The following is a 19007-nucleotide window of genomic DNA, read 5'->3' on the forward strand; positions in this document are numbered from 1 at the left end:
TTTGAAAATAAAAGAACTAAAATCTACTTCTATGATCATCCCTTGGATATAATTACTCTTACATTTTGGTCTCTGCTGTGGATTGATTGTGTCTCTCCCTGCCCCCGAAAAAAAAAATTTCATACGTTGAAGCTCCACTGTGACTGTGTTTGGAGATGAGGATTTTAAGAGGGAATTAGGGTTACTTGACGTCATGAGTCCATAGGATTGAGGCCTTATAAGTAGGAGACAATCCCCCCACAACATGCACACACTAAGGAAAGACCCCGTGAGAACACAGTGAGAAAGCGTCCTCATTAGGAACCTAACTAACCAGCCTGTACCTTGACATTGGACTTCCCAACCTCCAAAACTGGTAGAAAATTAATTTCTATAGTTAAGCCACCAGTCTTATAGTATTTGTTACCACTAATACAGTCACAATACCCTTCTTCCTCTCTGAATGCTTATTTTATTTACCAAAATATGAAATCTTATTTTATGTATACAACTGCACAAATTTCTTTCTTATCTTAATTATCTAGTAAGAATTACATTCTAGGTCACTGATTGCCATTTCTCATGTCGTGTGTAATGACTGTAACCCATGTAGGGAAGGGTAATCTCTTTTTTTTTTTTAATTTTTATTTATTTATGATAGTCACAGAGAGAGAGAGAGAGGCAGAGACACAGGCAGAGGGAGAAGCAGGCTCCATGCACCGGGAGCCCGACGTGGGATTCGATCCCGGGTCTCCAGGATCGCGCCCTGGGCCAAAGGCAGGCGCCAAACCGCTGCGCCACCCAGGGATCCCAAGTAATCTCTTTTTTTAAGATGTATTTATTTATTTGAGAGAGAGGAAGAGAGTGCTAGTGCAGAGATGGGGAGGGGCAGAGGGAGAGGGAGAGATAGCATCTCAAGCAGCTCCCCCCACTGAGCACAGAGACTGATGCAGGGCTCAATCTCACAACTCTGAGATCATGACCTGAGCCAGAACCGAGTCAGACTCTTAACCAACTGCCCCACCCAGGAGCTCCTAGGAGAGAGTATTCTTGGTGTGGCTCTGCTGCAAATTATTTAAGGATGTTTCTGGTGATATTTATTTATTTATTTATTCTGGACACTTAGGTCATTTCAAATTTTTCACCTTATAAATAATGCTACAAGGGCACCTGGGTGGCTCAGTCGGTTAAGCATCTGCCTTCTGCTCTGGTCATGATCCCGGAGTCCTGGGATGGAGCCCCGCATCAGGCTCCCTGGTCAGCAGGGAGTCTGCTTCTCCCTCTGCCTCTGTCCTCTCTCACTCAGCTTGTGCTCGCGCTCTCTCTCCCTATCTCAAATAAATAAAATCTTTTAAAAAATACAGAAATAGTGCTACAAGGAACATACTAATAGTATGGGCTCTAGAGCTTGAGTGCCTAGGTTCGAGTCCTGGCTCTGCAGCCCACTAGCCCTGCGTCTCAGAGTCTTTACCTGCGAAATGAGGATAAGAAAAGAATCACTGGGGTGAGGTGGTATCTCATTGCGGTTTTGATTTGTATTTCCCTGATGGCAAGTGATGCGGAGCATTTTCTCATGTGCTTGTTGGCCATGTCTATGTCTTCCTCTGTGAGATTTCTGTTCATGTCTTTTGCCCATTTCATGATTGGATTGTTTGTTTCTTTGATGTTGAGTTTAAGAAGTTCTTTATAGATCTTGGATACTAGCACTTTATCTGACAGGTCATTTGCTAATATCTTCTCCCATTCTGTAGGTTGTCTTTAGTTTTGTTGACTGTTTTTTTTTTTTTTTTTTTTTTTTTGCTGTGCAGAAGCTTTTTATCCTGATGAAGTCCCAATAGGTCACTTTTGCTTTTGTTTCTCTTGCCTTCGTGGACGTATCTTGCAAGAAGTTACTGTGGCCAAGTTCACAAAGGGTGTTGCCTGTGTTCTCCTCTAGGATTTTGATGGATTCTTGTCTCACATTTAGATCTTTCATCCATTTTGAGTTTATCTTTGTGTATGGTGTAAGAGAATGGTCCAGTTTCATTCTTCTGCATGTGGATGTCCAATTTTCCCAGCACCATTTATTGAAGAGACTGTCTTTTTTCCAGTGGATAGTCTTTCCTCCTTTGTCGAATATTAGTTGACCATAAAGTTGAGGGTCCACTTCTGGATTCTCTATTCTGTTCCATTGATCTGTGTGTCTGTTTGTGTGCCAGTACCACACTGTCTTGATGACCACAGCTTTGTAGTACAACCTGAAATCTGGCATTGTGATGCCCCCAGCTATGGTTTTCTTTTTTAATATTCCCCTGGCTATTCGGGGTCTTTTCTGATTCCACACAAATCTTAAGATAATTTGTTCCAACTCTCTGAAGAAAGTCCATAGTATTTTGATAGGGATTGCATTAAATGTGTAAATTGCCCTGGGTAGCATTGACATGAGATCCCACCTCACACCAGTGAGAATGGGGAAAATTAACAAGGCAGGCAACAACACATGTTGGAGAGGATGTGGAGAAAGGGGAACCCTCTTGCACTGTTGGTGGGAATGTGAACCGGTGCATCCACTCTGGAAAACTGTGTGGAGGTTCCTCAAAGAGTTAAAAATAGATCTACCCTACGACCCAGCAATTGCACTGCTGGGGATTTACCCCAAAGATACAGATGCAGTGAAACGCCGGGACACCTGCACCCCGATGTTTCTAGCAGCAATGGCCACAATAGCCAAACTGTGGAAGGAGCCTCGGTGTCCATCGAAAGATGAGTGGATAAAGGAGATGTGGTCTATGTATACAATGGAATATTCCTCAGCCATTAGAAACGACAAATACCCACCATTTGCTTCGACGTGGATGGAACCGGAGGGTATTATGCTGAGTGAAATAAGTCAGTCGGAGAAGGACAAACATTATATGGTCTCATTCATTTGGGGAATATAAAAAATAGTGAAAGGGAATAAAGGGGAAAGGAGAAAAAATGAATGGGAAATATCAGAAAGGGAGACAGAACATGAGAGACTCCTAACTCTGGGAAACGAACTAGGGGTGGTAAAAAGGGAGGTGGGCAAGGGGTGGGGGCGACTGGGTGACTGGCACTGAGGGGGACAATTGATGGGATGAGCACTGGGTGTTATGCTATATGTTGGCAAATTGAACTCCAATAAACATAAATAAAAAATAAAAATAAAAATGTAAAAAAGAAAGAAAGAAAGAAAAGAATCACCACACAGGATTGTTGTGACGATCAAATATGCTTATCCAAGGGAAGCATTCAGAACAGAGCCTGGCACAGAGAAAATGCTCAATAAATAATGAACGGATTAAGAGCTATCTCAAGGCCAAAAGATGGTTCTCATGGCCTCCCAAGATCCTTCCAGTCCAGATGAGCTATGCCTCATCTTCCCTAAGATGGTGGCAGCAAGGTCCTGCCAAGCCCCTTTCTATTCTGTATCTTCCGACCATGCAAGTTCAGCTCCACTCCCAACAGTAAGAAGCAGCTGATACCCTGGGACCACAGAAGAGCTACTGAACTGTGTGTGGGGGTGCCTGGCTGGCTCACTTAGAAGAGCATGGGACTCTTGATCTTGGGGTCATGGGTTTGAACCCAATGTTGGATGTAGAAAATACTTAAAAAAAATCAAATGCTTTTGCTTTTGTCTTTTAAAAAGAACTATGTGCAGCCAGCTCCCCTGGACTTCCATGTTTCCAATCAAATATTAAGGTTCTTGAGAAAGAAAAACGGATTGTCCCCAAAGGGGAGTGAACAACAAAAACCGCTCTGTGGTTAGTATCGGAAAAAAATCTAACCCGAGCACGCCAACAAATGAGTGTGCTTCTTGTCTGAGAGACCCAGTTGAAGAGACTGGGCTCCCAGTTAAGTCCTATTGTCCCCTCTTATTATTAATAGCAGTCTGTTTCTGTGGAAAAGAGGGAAAGGAGAGGAAAAAAGGGAGTGGCAGCCTCACTCCCTCAAAAGGAAAGAAATCCAGATTTCAAAACGCTCAGACTTATTTCTCTTTCAAAAGGCAACTTCAGAAACCTGTCCATCCCTCCATCAAAGAGCAGAGCTGTTTGAAGCCACCCCCTCCCCAAGCCTACCTGCTGATTATTCAGGGAAAAAAATTTATATTGACATGACTCTTTAGAATATAAAGGCTTTGCAGTGTTTGGGGGCAACCCCGTGACTATCTTGCACCTACACATGATTAAAAATTTAGATGGCTAACTTTGAAACAATCAAATGCATTAGAAGCTCCTTAATGAGCCGCTATCTGAACTACAAACTTCAGAAAAGTGCTTCTGTGGAGATTCCATTGTCTTTGATCCAAGAAAGTCACGGCGGGATGGTTTTATTTCAAGTTTATTTTTTGGCATACTGGTCCTCCCGAAATATTGGGAGATATCTTTCTGAGCAAGATGCGGGAGAAAACAATGGTGCTGTCTCTTTCATTTATCTGCAATTTGACAGGAGTGCAGTTTATTAACTTGAAAACAGTCAGAGACATTATCTGAAGCCCGGGGACTCTGGTGGGGACCGCCTCCCTTTTGTACCAGTGGGAGTTGGCGACATTTTGAACCTGCTCACCATTAAATGCCTTCCTGAGTGGGGGAAAAGCCTTTAAAAAGAAAGCCGATGCATTTATGATGTAAATTCGTTATTTTGACAGTCTTTGAAATCTGTCATATTCACATCCAATTTAATGCCTTGCCAAAAAAAAAAAAAAACCCTCCCTTTTCTTTTAAAACACTTTTAAGATTTTCAAAGCCATTTTCATGTAGCAAACTATTGTTATACCTAATATATCCTGAAAGTATTTTAGCAAAGGAACTTATAGGATTCTGTTTTAAGTCATGTTGAGTTTTAAAACATGGCAGTCTTCAAATAAGCTTTGAGCAGGATATCTCTTTTTGATTAGTTAAAAGCCGTTCTTGACTTCCACGTACACAATTAGCTGGCACACATGCACGCACCGGTTTCCACAATCGTTTAGCAAGACCAGAAGTTGGCCCTGTGAGTGACCACATATGTTGTTGTATGTTTTGGGTGACTGAATCTTCTAGATCGTTGAACACAGAGGTCTCCTATCAGCTAGCTGGAGGATGGCTCAAACCCTAGAGCAAGGGTTCTCCACCAGGGGTGGTTTTGCAACACACACACACACACCCCGCCCCTGGGAAAATTGAGCCATGTCTGAAGACATTTTTGGTCATCACAGCTGGAAGAGAGGTGTCATGGCACCTAAGGGGTTGAGGCCAGAGATGGTGCTAGATGTCTCGGGGTGCAAGGATCAGCCTCTCACAGCAAAGAATTAGCCATCCCACAGTGTCAACGGTGATGAGGTTGGGATGTCCTGCCCTAGAGGCAGACAGTGGAGGTCTCTTTCTGCAAGTCTGGACTGGGTGGCCCCAAGTCTAGGCGCTACGTTCGCGGTTACCAAATTTGCAACATGTGGGGACACCATGGGCTGTTTCTTGACGAAGAGAAATTCCCAGCGGCCACTCTGCACCCAAGAAATGGGTCCCCCCAGGGAAGAAGTCACAGGCATGGGATCCCTGGGTGGCGCAGCGGTTTGGCGCCTGCCTTTGGCCCAGGGCGTGATCCTGGAGACCCGGGATCGAATCCCACGTCGGGCTCCCGGTGCATGGAGCCTGCTTCTCCCTCTGCCTGTGTCTCTGCCTCTCTCTCTCTCTGTGACTATCATAAGTAAATAAAACAAAAAAAAATAGAAAAAAAAAAAGAAGTCACAGGCATCTGTGCCATTCAGATGACCTCCCTTCCAAATAATTTGGATGTAGTTAATCCACAACTGAGCATCTACAAGGCATCACGTTAGATCACAGGCATCTTTTCACTTTTAGAGAATCTCTGCCTTGCTCGGAAGTATTAACTTTTACTTTGTACACAATGCTAACAAGCATGACTACCCCTTCCCTGGCTCAGAACATATCAACAGTAGGGCAGAGCTGGGAGTACAGGCTATAGCAAAAAGTGACAATATTCAATAAAAAGGGAGACGAAGACAATTTGCTTTTTAAAAAAAAAAAAAAGAGCAGGGTGGGGGGCAGATACAAATTCCCAAAGCACAACATCCTCATTAGGGAGCTGGGCAGACAGTCAACAAACAACCGAGTGAACCAGTAAACAATTACACCATCTGCTAGTAGTCAGCGCTATGCAGAGAATTCTGATTGGGTGATGGAGGGGGGCTGGGTAGCTACTTTAGTTTGCAAGGTCAGTAAAGGTCCGTTGAAGCTGAGATCAGAACAAGAAGAAACCAGCCACCGGGAAATAACTTTCCAGGTCAACAGCTAATCTAGTGCAAAGGCCCTGAGGCAGGAATAAGCTTGAGATGTTCCAAGGAAGAGAAAGAAGGCCAGGGGCTGGTCTCTCGTGGCCCAGAGGGAGAGTGGCATGAAGTGAGGTCAAGGTGTCAGCAGCAGGCATTTTGGATGCCCTGACAGGGAATTTGGGTCTCTTTCTAAACACAAGAGGAGGCCCCTGGAAAGCTTTAAGCAAGGTAAGGACATGATCTGATTGTTTTAATAAGACCACCTGGCCAGAGAAGAGAATGGATTGTAAGGGCAAAAGTGAGAGAGGAGAAGTTAGTATGTAGGTGGGCAATGGCAGTAGACGGTGGTGGTGGTGGTGGTGGTGGTGGAAAAGATGGAGAGAAGCAGGTGGATCCTGGACAGGTTGGCAGAACCAATGGATTGAATGTAGGTGATGAGGAAAATAAGAATCGGGGATAATCTCCTAGACTTTGGGCTTGAGCAAGTTAGTTTAGAGAGGGCCACCTATGGAGCTAGGATAGGCTGGGGACTCTGTAGGGACTTAGGGGCTCTGTTTTGTCTTTGTAAAGTTTGAGGTGTTCCTCCTACATCCATGGGGAGATGTCAGTTGACAATGCAATATGCCTGGAGTTGCAGAGAGAGGTAACCACACACCAGCGACCACAGGCCCTTAGGTCATCACTCAGGGCTGGACAGGAGAAGGAGGCAACATGGACAGGAGGCACCAAGGAAGGAGCAGATGGACGGAAAACCAGGAATGGGAAGAAGATGCTACCAGCAGGAGGGCATGGCTAGTGATGTCCCTAATGGGGTCAATCAGTGGATGGGCGCCGCACAGCACGAGCTGGAGATGCTCCCACCAGACAATCCCTGTGTGGAGGGAGATAGTGAAGTTGCTTAGCACTGATAAGACTGGCCAGTCAGGGCGGACACCGGGCCTCAGAAGCAGGTGTAGGGTCTCAGAGACCTTCTGCCGGGTCAGGCGTTAACTCTGTAGTGTCTGAACTGTGGAGGAGTCCAGGAGGTCCTGGGGGAGGGGAAGGGCCATGGGGGCAGCAGGTGGCACTCAGAGGACTGAGGGGCTGTCTAGGAGCCCATTACCCCAGCCGTTCAGTATTTCCACCAGCAGCCCACGGCCTGCATCGGCGGTGTTTGCTGTTGTCAGCTGGTCTAGAACTACTTTTAAGAGTCTGGTCTTGATCGCCTGCATTAGAAGCCCTTGGGGTCTTACTTATTTGCCTCTGCAAATAAGCCTCTGTGGTGACAAAATCCCAGAATCTGCATTTAGCAAGCCCTTTGGGTGGTCCATGCACCTGAGGAAGCCTGACAACCACACCAGAGAGGAACAGTCATAAAAGATGGAAGAACTTTCCAAGTCGGGAGGTGTGGGCAGTCCCACTGAGGGCTGGGCACCCCCGGTCTATGGGATGGGGGTGCAGGTGAGAGACTGGTGTTTGGATTCCTTTTGATTAAACCCAAACCTCGCATTTCTCAACTCAGCCTTCCATCCAAACAAACCTCAGGTTCACTAATCCCTATTAGGGAGTGGATTTGAGCTGGATTCACACCGCTTTATCAGTTTGGGAGACAGTCTCATCTCGTAGGAGGCCTTCCTGCAGTCCTGCTTCAAAGTGGCAGACCCAAGAAGGCTGGAGAAAGGGTTTCAGAGAGTGTTTACAGATGCCTTATCGCTGGAGGGGTGGGGAGGGAGAGTGGGGGAGGAGGGTGTGGGGCAAAGGGAACACATTTCTCCAAAGCAGTTCAGAGCTCGCCTAATCTGGTGAGGCGATCAAACGGGAGCTTAGAAGATCTCTCTTACAACGAGGGAAATGAAGTTTTTCTGGCTCGTCCATCACCCAGGATCTAGGCTGCTGTTCTCTAATAGGTAGATGGTCCTTGACGGGGTGCTAATTACAGGGTTCTAAGGGCAGCTGCGTGAGGGTGTGCAAACACACACGCGCGCACACACACGCAGATCATCTCACGCGGGGGTATTAATGCACGTGAGTGGGTGTCCGTGCAATTAAGAAAGTTGCCTTTCCTCCCACTGCCCTGGAGAGGGAAAATGATCACTTTGGAAACCTTGGTCGCTCCTCCTGAGTTGTACTGGGGGTCGGGGCAGGGGACAGGTTTTCCCCAGTCATCCACTAACTCCTTTTATTGCCTGACACGAGGACAGGCGGGACACACGTACATGACATCCTCTTCTTCCCTCCCCGAGGAAGATTGTGTCCCTCCCGATGCTTCTTTCCCTGGAGAAGGGAGGCTGAGTATTTCTGAGGCTCCGGAAGTCTGACGGGCAGGTTAGAGACGCGGAGAAGAACCCGGGGCCACGGCCAGCATTTGCCCACCCCTGCCCCTGGAGGTAAGCGTGGCTCGACGATGAGGCCTCCACGTCTGGCCTCCTCCTTGGCATAAGGGAGGCCCAGGCTGCTAGAAAGGAAAAAAAAAAAAAAGTTTGGAACTTGGCCCAACGGACTTGGTCCCCGTTCAGAACATAGTATGCCACATAAACCACCGTACCAGGGCTAGGGGGAGAGAGGGTGCCCCCACGTTTGGCTAAACTGTGGGGTATTCCCTTTGCAGAGAGCGTATTTAATCACGTTTAAGTATAGGTTTGTTGTGGCGGCGGGGGGTGTGGAGGGGACAATCTCTGTTATCCTTGGTTTTCCCACAGAAGGGCTTGGTTGTTCCTGTGCCAGCCGCGAAGCACCAGGGGGTTCCCTCGGACCCGCCTTCCCCCTGCCCGGAGAAGCCAGGCTGCGGCCCAGCCACGGCAGGCCCGGCTCCCTCCTGACCACGTCGGGGCTGGTTGTTTGGGCCTGTTGCACACTCTGGTTGCTCAGAATTCACAGCTTTCTCCTCTCTTTTGAGTTTCTTCCTTTTCTAGGGTTGGCATGCTTTTTGAGCACGAATGCCCCGTTGGTGTTCCGGGCAAGAGAAGGCTGGGGCTGCCGTCACCTGCTGCTGTGGAGCTTAGGCCTTGGAGGGTCTGCAGGCTTTTGCACCTCGGGGAAGCTTTCTTAGGGGCAGGATGGGGTCGGACAGCGTGGCTCTGGATGCTGGCTGGACCCCTGCGTGCTCTCTCTCTCTCTGTGACCTGGGAGGAAAAACTTAGTTTGTGCCTCAGTTTCCTCCGCTGCGACACGGAGGTGATCACAGCACCTCCCTCACAGGATTGTTTGAGGTGAGACAAGTGCTAATGTGCGTGAAGGGCTCCAGAGCGTGCCTGGTAAATTCTACCAGAATTCTAGTGTGAGCTGCCATTGTTCTGACCCCAAAAACTCTGTGGGAGGGGTTCAATTCTCTTCCAAACCGGCTCACCGAGTGACCCAGGCCAGGACCTCACAGAGGCCTTACACCTAGGGGCCCAGGCCGGGGCCAAATCAAGGACGTTGCTCTATGCCACTGCTGCAGAAAGGTCACCTGTGAAGATCTGTCTACCCAGAGGGCAGTCTTTGTGGCACTCGAAGGGTTGCTTCAGGAGGTGACTCTGGGGTGGGCCCCGGAGTCCGTGCTGAGCCGTCTGCACGGTGCCTATCATGGCCTTATCACCATGTTACATCCAAGTACGATGGGCCCCGTCCTACCAGGCTTTATATGCTTCGTCCGTCTTCCATGTCGGCTGCTTCTGGCCTCAGGAAAGTGTCGGCACCTGAGCTGGGATCTTACTATTTATTTTTCCATAAGCCTGAGGCTCCAGACTCTTTTCTCCCCAGTGAAAGGGACGCTGGTCTCTGCCTCAAGACTCCTGGTGTTTTCCCAGCTTCTACCCAACCCTCTGCCATCCATCCCTCATAGGCAGCCAGTGCCGTCTATTTACAGCAGGAACCAGAACATTTGGGATGCCCGGGTGGCTCGGCGGTGGAGCATCTCCCTTGGGCTCAGGTCGTGATCCCGGAGTTCCAGGATCAAGTTCCGCATCAGGCTCGCCATGGGGAGCCTGCTTCTCCCTCTGCCTGTGTCTCTGCCTCTTTCTCTGTGTCTCTCATGAATAAATAAATAAAATATTTAAAAAAAAAAGGAATCAGAACATTCCACCCCCTGCTAGAAGCCCTCTAATAAAATACAACTTCAACACCTTTCCACCATCTGCCAAGGCCCCTCAGTGCAGCCCCCCTTGGCCCGAGCTTGTTTCTCCCCAGCCAAAAGAGGCCACTTTCAGATCCTCTGACTTGCCAGGCTCTGTCCCACTTCCAGGAATCTGCTCTTGAGGTGCCCTCTACCTAGATTCTGCAGCTCCTTCAACCCTTCCGATCTCAACCCAAATGTCACCCCCTCGGAGGGACCCTCTGGGACTACCTGAGCCAGAGCAGCCCCTCCCCTGCCAGATGCCCTCTTCACTCTGTGCATTCGCTGATCTGTGTGGTGACTTCAGATGTGTGGCACTATCAGCTGTGACTCAACCGTAAACTCCCCAAGAGCTCAGCCAGCCTGACACACCCTTTTACCCAATGCCCAGGACAGGGCATGGCACATACTGTCATACACACATATGTATTTTTCACTTGATGGATGAAATGTTGACCCTTGTGACACCTGGGCGGCTCAGTCAGTGGAGCGGCCAACTTTTGGTTTTGGCTGAGGTCATGATCTCAGGGTCGTGAGATCAAGCTTCATTATCAGGCTCCACACTCAGTGGGGAAGATTGAAGATTCTTGCTTAAAGATTCTCTTCCCTCTGCACTTCCCCCCCAGTCACATGCATGCTCTCTCTTTCTCACTCTCAAATAAACAAATCTTAGAAAAAATGTTGTCACTTGACCATTTTAGGGGGCTCTTTGAGGTGGCTGTGACTCGGGATGTAAGGTGTGGGGATAGAGATTGTGGATGATAACTGCTCTTGTTGCTTTTGTGGTTCTGGTCAATGTTGTTATTATGGGATAGGGAGGCAGATGTTTCTAACATCTCTCTCCACCCCACCCCCACCCCTGACCTCATCCCAGTTATCATTCCCTCAGCCTTTACATACTGTTACCAGGTCTCCATTAACCACAAGCATCCTATCCTCTCTGGAAGGGGTGCCACAGCCACCTGTTTGCTCAAGTCAACCTCAGCTGTAGGCGGAGAGCAGAAGGGCTTTAGGGAAAGTAAATACAAACTTGTTTAAGAATAAGAGAGGAATAAGATAGTCCAGGTCAAAGATGGACTGATGGACTGCCTTAGGAGGGTCAGATACCTTGACTGCCCAGAGACATCAAAGTGAGCCCAGTCAGCAGGTGCTTAAGACAGGACTTGAACCTGAGCTTCTGGTCCCTTCTGCTGGCCCAGAGGCATGGGCAGTCTAAAAGCAGCCTCAGTGGGTCAGAGGTGGGTGGGAAGGGGAGGAAGCAGAGCCAGAGGCTGGGTCAGGAGGTACAACAGAGTTTAAGATCAAGGATATCACTTCTCAGTCTTGACTTTGGCCCATGACCATTGCTGTACCTGGCTGCAGGTTGGCCCACCCTGCCCACTCCTAATGCCTCCACCTGTCCCAGAAGCCCTGCTCCAGTCTGGCTTCCCAGGAGCACCTGCAGGTTGGCCAAGGCCAAGGCGACGTGTCCCAGGGATGGCCAGGGCTTGGCTTCCCTGATCCCAAGCTAATCACTGTCATCATCTGCTGCCTCACGCGGTGATTGCCAGGATGAAAGAGTCAGAGTCTGAAAACCCCTTTGATCTGGGTGAATGAGAGGGTTTGAAGAAGAGAGCTGGAAAAAAGCAAAATAATGGGCGATGGGGGTAAACTGCCACTCTTGGTGCCGCGAGGAAAGTCATATCACTTCTCTAGGCCCACAGCACCCTTTAATTCAGGAATGGTCTTCCCGCAACCACCACATTTTCTCTCCCCCCTCCTGCCTGGAGACCTACGACTTGGAGGACGTGACTCCTCGTTGACCCCCGATCCCTCGGGAGTTGGTTTTGGACTAAACAGGCAGGCCTGATAGCCTTTTCTGTGACTCAGGGATGTGGAGAGAAGAACCAGAGAATGGGAGATCCCGCCTACTGCTCACCCGGCAGGTGCAGACAAGCAGGACGTCTGTAGAAGGGGAGAGGGTCAGTGGTAAGAGGAAGGCGGATAAATAGGCCCTGAGCCTTTGCTAAGGAGACAGGTGTGGCCCATCCCATTGGCAGATGCAGCCCTAAGTCCTTCAACTGGGAACCAGCCCTGAAGGCACCAGAGATGGGGGGGAGGCGTTTGCTCTGTGATCTGAAGACTGTGGTTTCTTGGAGGAGGATGACAATGTTGCCAGAACTAAAGACTCCTCTTAAAGGGGCTATTTCCTTGTAATCTTGATGCCTCAGGAAAGGGAGCGCAGGATGGAAAGGAGGTCTGGAGCACCCTGCCTGTGTTTTCTTGAACAACGATTACAGGTTGGTGCTCACCAGTCTTCCAGTGCTTTCCACCAAGGTCACCTTAACAAGAGTTCGAGTGAGATGTGAGGTGGGGCTGGGCTGGAGGTGACTTCCAGCCAGGCAGAGGCTGCAGCCGAGCCAATGGAAAGTACTTATTTCTGATTCTAGAAAGTCTGCGATTAACCTTTGCTGGCAACACTCTCTCTTCTGAAGCCCAAAGTGGTTGCATCACAAATGACAAAAAGTCAGGGGTGGATGAGAACTGGTGAGGTGTTTCTCCAGTGGATTAAGAAAAGCCTCTGAAAGAAGATGCTTAAAAGCATAAGCACTTGCTGACGACCCAGATGGGAGTTTTAGATCTCCACCAACGCCAGAGGCAAATGCACACCGTGTCTGATTATCCAGAAACAGTTCTTTCCAGAACTGTTCTAAAATCCAGTCTTCTTGTAGCATTCTGGGGGGGAGGAGAGGTTTTTGTTTTTGTTTGGTGGGGGGGGGGGGTGGACAGGAGACAGGCAGCAAGAAGAGGAAGCATTGAAGGGACACAGAGTTGTTTTTTGAGATTCCCTTTCAGGAGGCCAACCGCTGTAATTAAAACTGTGAAGCAAATTCCCTTTGGAAGTGCAAGTGCTTTCATTTTTCAAATGTGAGATTGTAATATTTTGTAATCCCTCTTCTCCTCTTATTTTATGTGTTTATGTGTACATATAAGTATGTAAGTGTATATATATGTGTATAGAAATATATATACTTGTTTCTCCCCTCATCTGGACCATTTGAGGGTAGGTTGCAGATATCATACCCTTGTATCCCGTTTTAGTGTGCATTTCCTAAGAGCAAGAATAAACCTTCTTTTATATAACCACAGTGAATTACCAAACTCAGAAAATTTCTTTTTTTCATTTAAATTCGATTTACCCACATATGGTATAACACCCAGTGTTTAACACATCACGTGCCCACCTTGACGCCCATCACCCCACCCACCCACCCACCACCCCTCCAGTGACCCTTGGTGTGTTTCCCAGAGTCCAGAGTCTCTCCTGGTTTCTCTTCCTCTTTTATTTTTTCCCCATTCAGTGGAAATTTCCATGAAGACAATGCTTTTTTATCTAATCTACAGTCTGCCTTCCAGTGTCATCGATTGTCCCAATAATGTTCATTACAGCAACGTTTTTCCTGCTGCTTCTGTCTCTGCTCCATCAAGAATCACAGAAAGCAAGGATGACTTTTAGGTCTCAACTGAACCTTATCAATGTTCCTCCCGTCTTGTTTATATACTCTCCACTGGGTTTCAGAAAGGATTTCAAACAACATACAAAAAAGCCACACATATAGAGGAAGATAAAATACGGATTAAAAATTTTTTATGAATAAAATATCAGGTGAAGGAAATGAAACAGAGAGAACACAAGACAAGGAATGAAAACCCAAAGCTGGGGCAAGAGTCCTTCGTTAGAGACATCTCATGACTTCCAGTACAACTGTAGTCAACCATGCTCTCACCTTGAGCTTTGTAGAGGCCAAAACAAGGAAACAAGAGGGATCCCTGGGTGGCACAGCGGTTTGGCGCCTGCCTTTGGCCCAGGGCGCGATCCTGGAGACCCAGGATCGAATCCCACGTCGGGCTCCCGGTGCATGGAGCCTGCTTCTCCCTCTGCCTGTGTCTCTGCCTCTCTCTCACTGTGTGACTATCATAAAAAAAAAAAAAAAAAAGAATTAAAAACAAGGAAACAAGAGCAGATAGACATGGCAATGGGGTGGTCCCACATGGGGGTTTCTGTCTTGGAAGGTAGGATTTGTTTGTTTTTTTCACACTAATGTCTTTAGTTTGCGATCGTGGCACATACTCTGTTCTTGGCTTCCTCTCCATCCTCATGCCCCCAAGGAGGCAGAAGCTAGGAGAAGACTCTGAGACCCTGGTAAACAACTGCTACATAGATGCCCCTGTGTAGCTCCTATGACATTCCAGTTATTTTTTTCACAGCACTGTCACCATTTGTCATTTTACATGTGTTGACTTAAATTAACAGTGTCTCACGTACTCTTGAGTACGCAGTTGACTACTGCTTCCCTCTTGCTGGATGTAAGCTCCCGGAGGGCAGGGACCCCACCTGTATGTTCCCCAAGTGTTTCTCTAGGGCCAAGCACCTGATGAGTGCTCAAAAACTTTTGTTGAATAAATGAGTGTCTCCAGGAACCTGCTTCCCCCTACCCTGCCCTGCACGCGCATCCTACAGCGTGTCACTCGTGTCTCCCCTGCAAAGTCTACAGATCCTGAAGGAGACAGCAATGTAGCTCCCACCCCCTTCTTCGCTCGAACGTGGAATTCAAACTCTCTGAGGACAGCTGGACAGCTGGTGGACACTTGCTGACAGATGGACATTGGAGCTGGCTGCGCGGGCCCGGGGACAGAGGCCAGCACTGGCCAGGGAGGTGAGGACACCCGCCCGCCTCCTCTGTGTGCTGCAGCTGCACAAAAGAGCCATCTGGGCCACACCCGACGGGAAGGGGGTCCAGTGGCGCCAGTGTGCCTCGCGAGCTCCAGGCAGGCAACCCTCTGCCTAGGCCCCCCCGCCCTCCTCCCCCACGGAGCTCAGAGCCTCGACTGGCGCTTCGTGGCGTCCAGGCTCCAGCCCCCTCCAGATGCTGGGCGCCCAAGGGTGCCCCGCCACCCACACCACACCCTGGCACCTTAGCACTCACTTGGGGAGCGGTTGCCTGTTCTGACTCTGCAGCCACGTTCCCCCCCACCACACCTCCCGGGCTCCCCGCTACCTCCACCTCCTCCCCCCCACCCCGCACACAGGGCGGGCTTTGGTTCCCCAGGATTCAGTCAGAGCCTCCAACACATCTTTTATTAATATTAATTCTAAAAAAATTTTTTTTCAGTGCTATTTACCATCTGTTTTTTCCCTTGGCTGAAAATAATTGGAGATGAACCGCCTGCTGCTCGGGTCCCCCCGCGTAGGCTCGGAAGGAACAATGGGAACAGACAATGACTGCATTTTTTTCCCCCAGCAAAACAAGCTCGAAGAAACTCTCCTCCCCGGGTTGCAGAAGCAGCACTAAATCCAGTGGGTCTCACATCCCCACATTTCTTATCATCTGCCTCTTCAGAGCCTCGTGCATCTCGGGCCCAGAAAGCCTTCTCCGGGGGGCTCTTTGATTTCTATCAGCCAAGTTCACTAATTTTCCTCTGTCCTAACAACATCTGGTGCATTTGATGTTCCTCTAAAGTTTGCACCATCTGTAAATATAAATAGCCTGGTCTTGATTCCATTAGAGGCCCATGAATGGAACAAAGATATTCCAAAGTGACTGCCGTGAGGCCGTGGGCCCAACAGGACCCGGCTCCAGCTCTGGAGACAAGGAGGCCCGGTGTGTTTTCCTCCTCCCTGTGGAGCCAGACCTTAAGGCTTCCTGGCCGAGGGGCTCTAACCTCCCTTGATCCCATCAGCATCATGGAACCGCCTGCCCCTGTTGAAGGGAACTTACAGAGGTTCCCTCGGTGGATGAAGTTCTGAGGACAGGACAGGCCTTGGGAAGTCAACCTCACCGAAGCAGGACGGGAACCCCCTGGACTTTCAGAGGGGAGGTGTCTTGGGGCTGCCCCACCCCAGGGAGCAGCAGCCCAGACACACAAGCCCCCAGGGACTCTAGCCCTTGTAGCTCAGAGGCACCTGCATCGTCCACCCGGTTGACCCGGTGCTGGGCCCTCGTCCTGCCAACCGGTCCAGCTCCTCTGCCCTCACGTCTGTCTGTTGGCGCAGAGACCCACCGTCCCTCCATGGGCTGGGCACACTGGTGGCAGGCACTGACTGATGCCCCCTCTTTCTCATTAGATTCTTTGCTGCCCTCCTGCCTTCATCTCTGGGGGGGGGGGGTTGGAGGGGGAACACGTCTTGATCAGGTCATTTTATACCTCCCTCTATGCCAGGCTGAGCATGGGCAATCTGCAGTCTCTGTCTCATTCTTTCTCTGCTCTCAATTTCTAAGGGAAAACAAAACAGGATCTTTTCCGACCTTGGCATTAGAGGCTACATGTCTGCAGTCCTAAGACCTAATGGGATGGCATTTGGAGGTGCATCTTGGGGAGGTAATTAGGTCACAAAGGTGGGGTCCTCGTGATGGGGTTAGTGCCCTTATAAGAAAAGACTGCTGAGAGTTCTTCTCCACTCCACCCCCAGGTGGGCACACAGCCAGAAGACGGTGTCTATGAACCAGGAAGCGGCCCTCACCAGACACTGAACCTGCCAGCACTTTGATCTCGGATGTACCAGCCTCCAGAACTCTGAGAAATAACTGTTTGTTGTTTCAGCCCCCGTCTGTGGTATTTTTGTGAGAGCAGTTCAAATGGTCTAAGACGCTCTCTAGGCCTCACGCCCACCTCAGCTTCAGGCAGAAACTGCTCTTGCCAAAATACTACCTCAAGTTTGACCCAGGAATGCCCCTGAGCTTGGCCTGTGTCCTCCCAGCCAAGCCGGTCTCACAGCCATTGTTTGCTTCTATCCCCCAACACCCCAAACAGCTTCCACAACATAAGCGAACGTCCTCGCTAAAGCCCACGCCCGTCCACCTCTCTGTCTCCACGTCCGCCACCGAGACTGAGACACGTGCCAGAACCCGGCTCAGTGGGGGCCACTCCAGTCATCGGGGTCTCCCGTCAGACGGCGTTCACGGCTACCGGCCTTTCTGGAAATATATAGGTTCTCTAATACCAGACTATGGTGTCATACACCAAAAAGGAATTTTCTAGATAGATAATATTGAGATACTGGGTGTTATGGACTAAATATTCATGTCCACCCCAAATTCATACATTGAGGTCCCCGACCCCAGGGTAGCTGTATTTGGAGATGGAGGCTCTAAGGAAGTAATCGAGGTTAAACGTGGTGATAAGGTTAGGGTCCTGATCTGATAGGATTAGTGTCTTTCTAAGAAGAGATACCATAAAAAAAAAAAATAAAATAAAATAAAATAAGAAGAGATACCAGAGAGGATCTCTCTCTCTCATTCTCTCTCTGTCTCTCACAGCACACGCACTGAGGAAAGGCCAGGTGAGGCCCTCGATGGAAGCCAGTTGTCTTCAACCCAAGAGGTAAGACCTCACAAGACACCGGCCCTACCGGCACCACGATCTTAGACTTCCAGCCTCCAGAACTGTGAGCATATTGATTTCTGATTTTTAAGCTGCTCAGTTTATGACATCTTGTTACGGCAGCCCAAGCAGGCCAAGGTGCGGTGTTAAACCAAGTGGACGGGTTTCCGTACAATGGCCATTCATTCATTCCCTCATATTCAGCAAATAAGTTATTTACTGAGCTCCTTTGGAGTCAGGTGCTGGGCTGGGCCCTGAGGACACAGGGGGACAGAGGCATCTCTGTGCATGACTCTCATGTGCCATTGTGCTTTGTGGTTCTCGGAGAGGACCCCGTAATACGTATAGTTCCCACTCCTATCTGAGCGCAGAAGCTTTCTTTGAGGAACGGTGTGTCACCACAGATCCTTGGAGAAACTCTCAATAACACTTTGGTCCAACGGGGGAGAGGAGGGATCCTTTGGTCTGTGTTTCACCATGGCTGTCAGCTGATCCAACGAATTGGGCCCCCAAAACTTGGTACAGAGCACCACGCCGAATGCTGCGAAGACTGAAAAGCAAACAGAAGGCAGGGAGTTGGAAGAAAACCCAGTGATTTGGAGAGGGGTGGGGTGGGGCTCGGAATAGTCAGGGTTTAAGACTTGAGTTGGCCATTTATGAGCTGTGTGACCTCTGGTTGGTTACTTGACCTCCCTGTGCTTCTGTTTCTTCTGCTGTAAAATAAGGCTATCTTGGAATGTTGGTGTTGCCTCAAAATAAAACAGATATAAAGCACTTGGTAGCCACAGCATGTGTCATAGGCGGTGGCCATCGTGATGTCATGTGTAAGCCGTGCCCGGGGTGGGAATGGGAGGACTCGGTGGCTCTGGCCCAGGTTCCATGCACAAATCCCCCGACTCCGTCCAATGCTACTTCCCCACCCAGAAACCAGGTTCCTTTTGGGGAAGCCAGATTCCAATTGTCTTTGGGCACCCCTCGGAGCCCCCCAGGTCTCCCCTGCAAGCCCCATCTCCTACTTGGCCGAGGGACCCCACGCTGGGGCCCGTGGAGCTTAATCCTCTATTTTTATTTATTCAGTGGTAATCATTCCCCGGCACTTAAGCAGAGGTCTAATTATGAAGGCCTCATTCCACATTTTCCCTGGCAGGATGATAGCCAGCGTGTTCTTTGATCTGCAAGAACTTCACTGGAGTTCAAGATGGCCTGGATTTGTGTTTCCACACTCTGATCCATTTTATTATCCCCCCGAGGGGCCGGCAAAGCTTTTTCAGACTTGCGTTTTAAGAGCACCTTGCCAGGTCCTCTGCCTGTTTGTTTTGCAGT

The 19007-nt window shown here is 49.2% G+C and overlaps 1 long non-coding RNA gene across 1 annotated transcript; it reads left to right on the forward strand.

Annotated features, from left to right (window-relative positions):
* The first annotated feature begins 6221 nt into the window (after positions 1 to 6221).
* Positions 6222 to 10375, forward strand: LOC121472755. Its single transcript, XR_005982999.1, has 3 exons — positions 6222 to 6478; positions 8477 to 8616; positions 8929 to 10375. It is a non-coding gene; the product is annotated as an uncharacterized LOC121472755 (long non-coding RNA).
* The last annotated feature ends 8632 nt before the right edge of the window (positions 10376 to 19007 follow it).

The sequence above is a fragment of the Vulpes lagopus genome, chromosome 12 (assembly GCF_018345385.1).
Source record: "Vulpes lagopus strain Blue_001 chromosome 12, ASM1834538v1, whole genome shotgun sequence".
Classification (NCBI taxonomy): Eukaryota; Metazoa; Chordata; class Mammalia; order Carnivora; family Canidae; genus Vulpes; species Vulpes lagopus.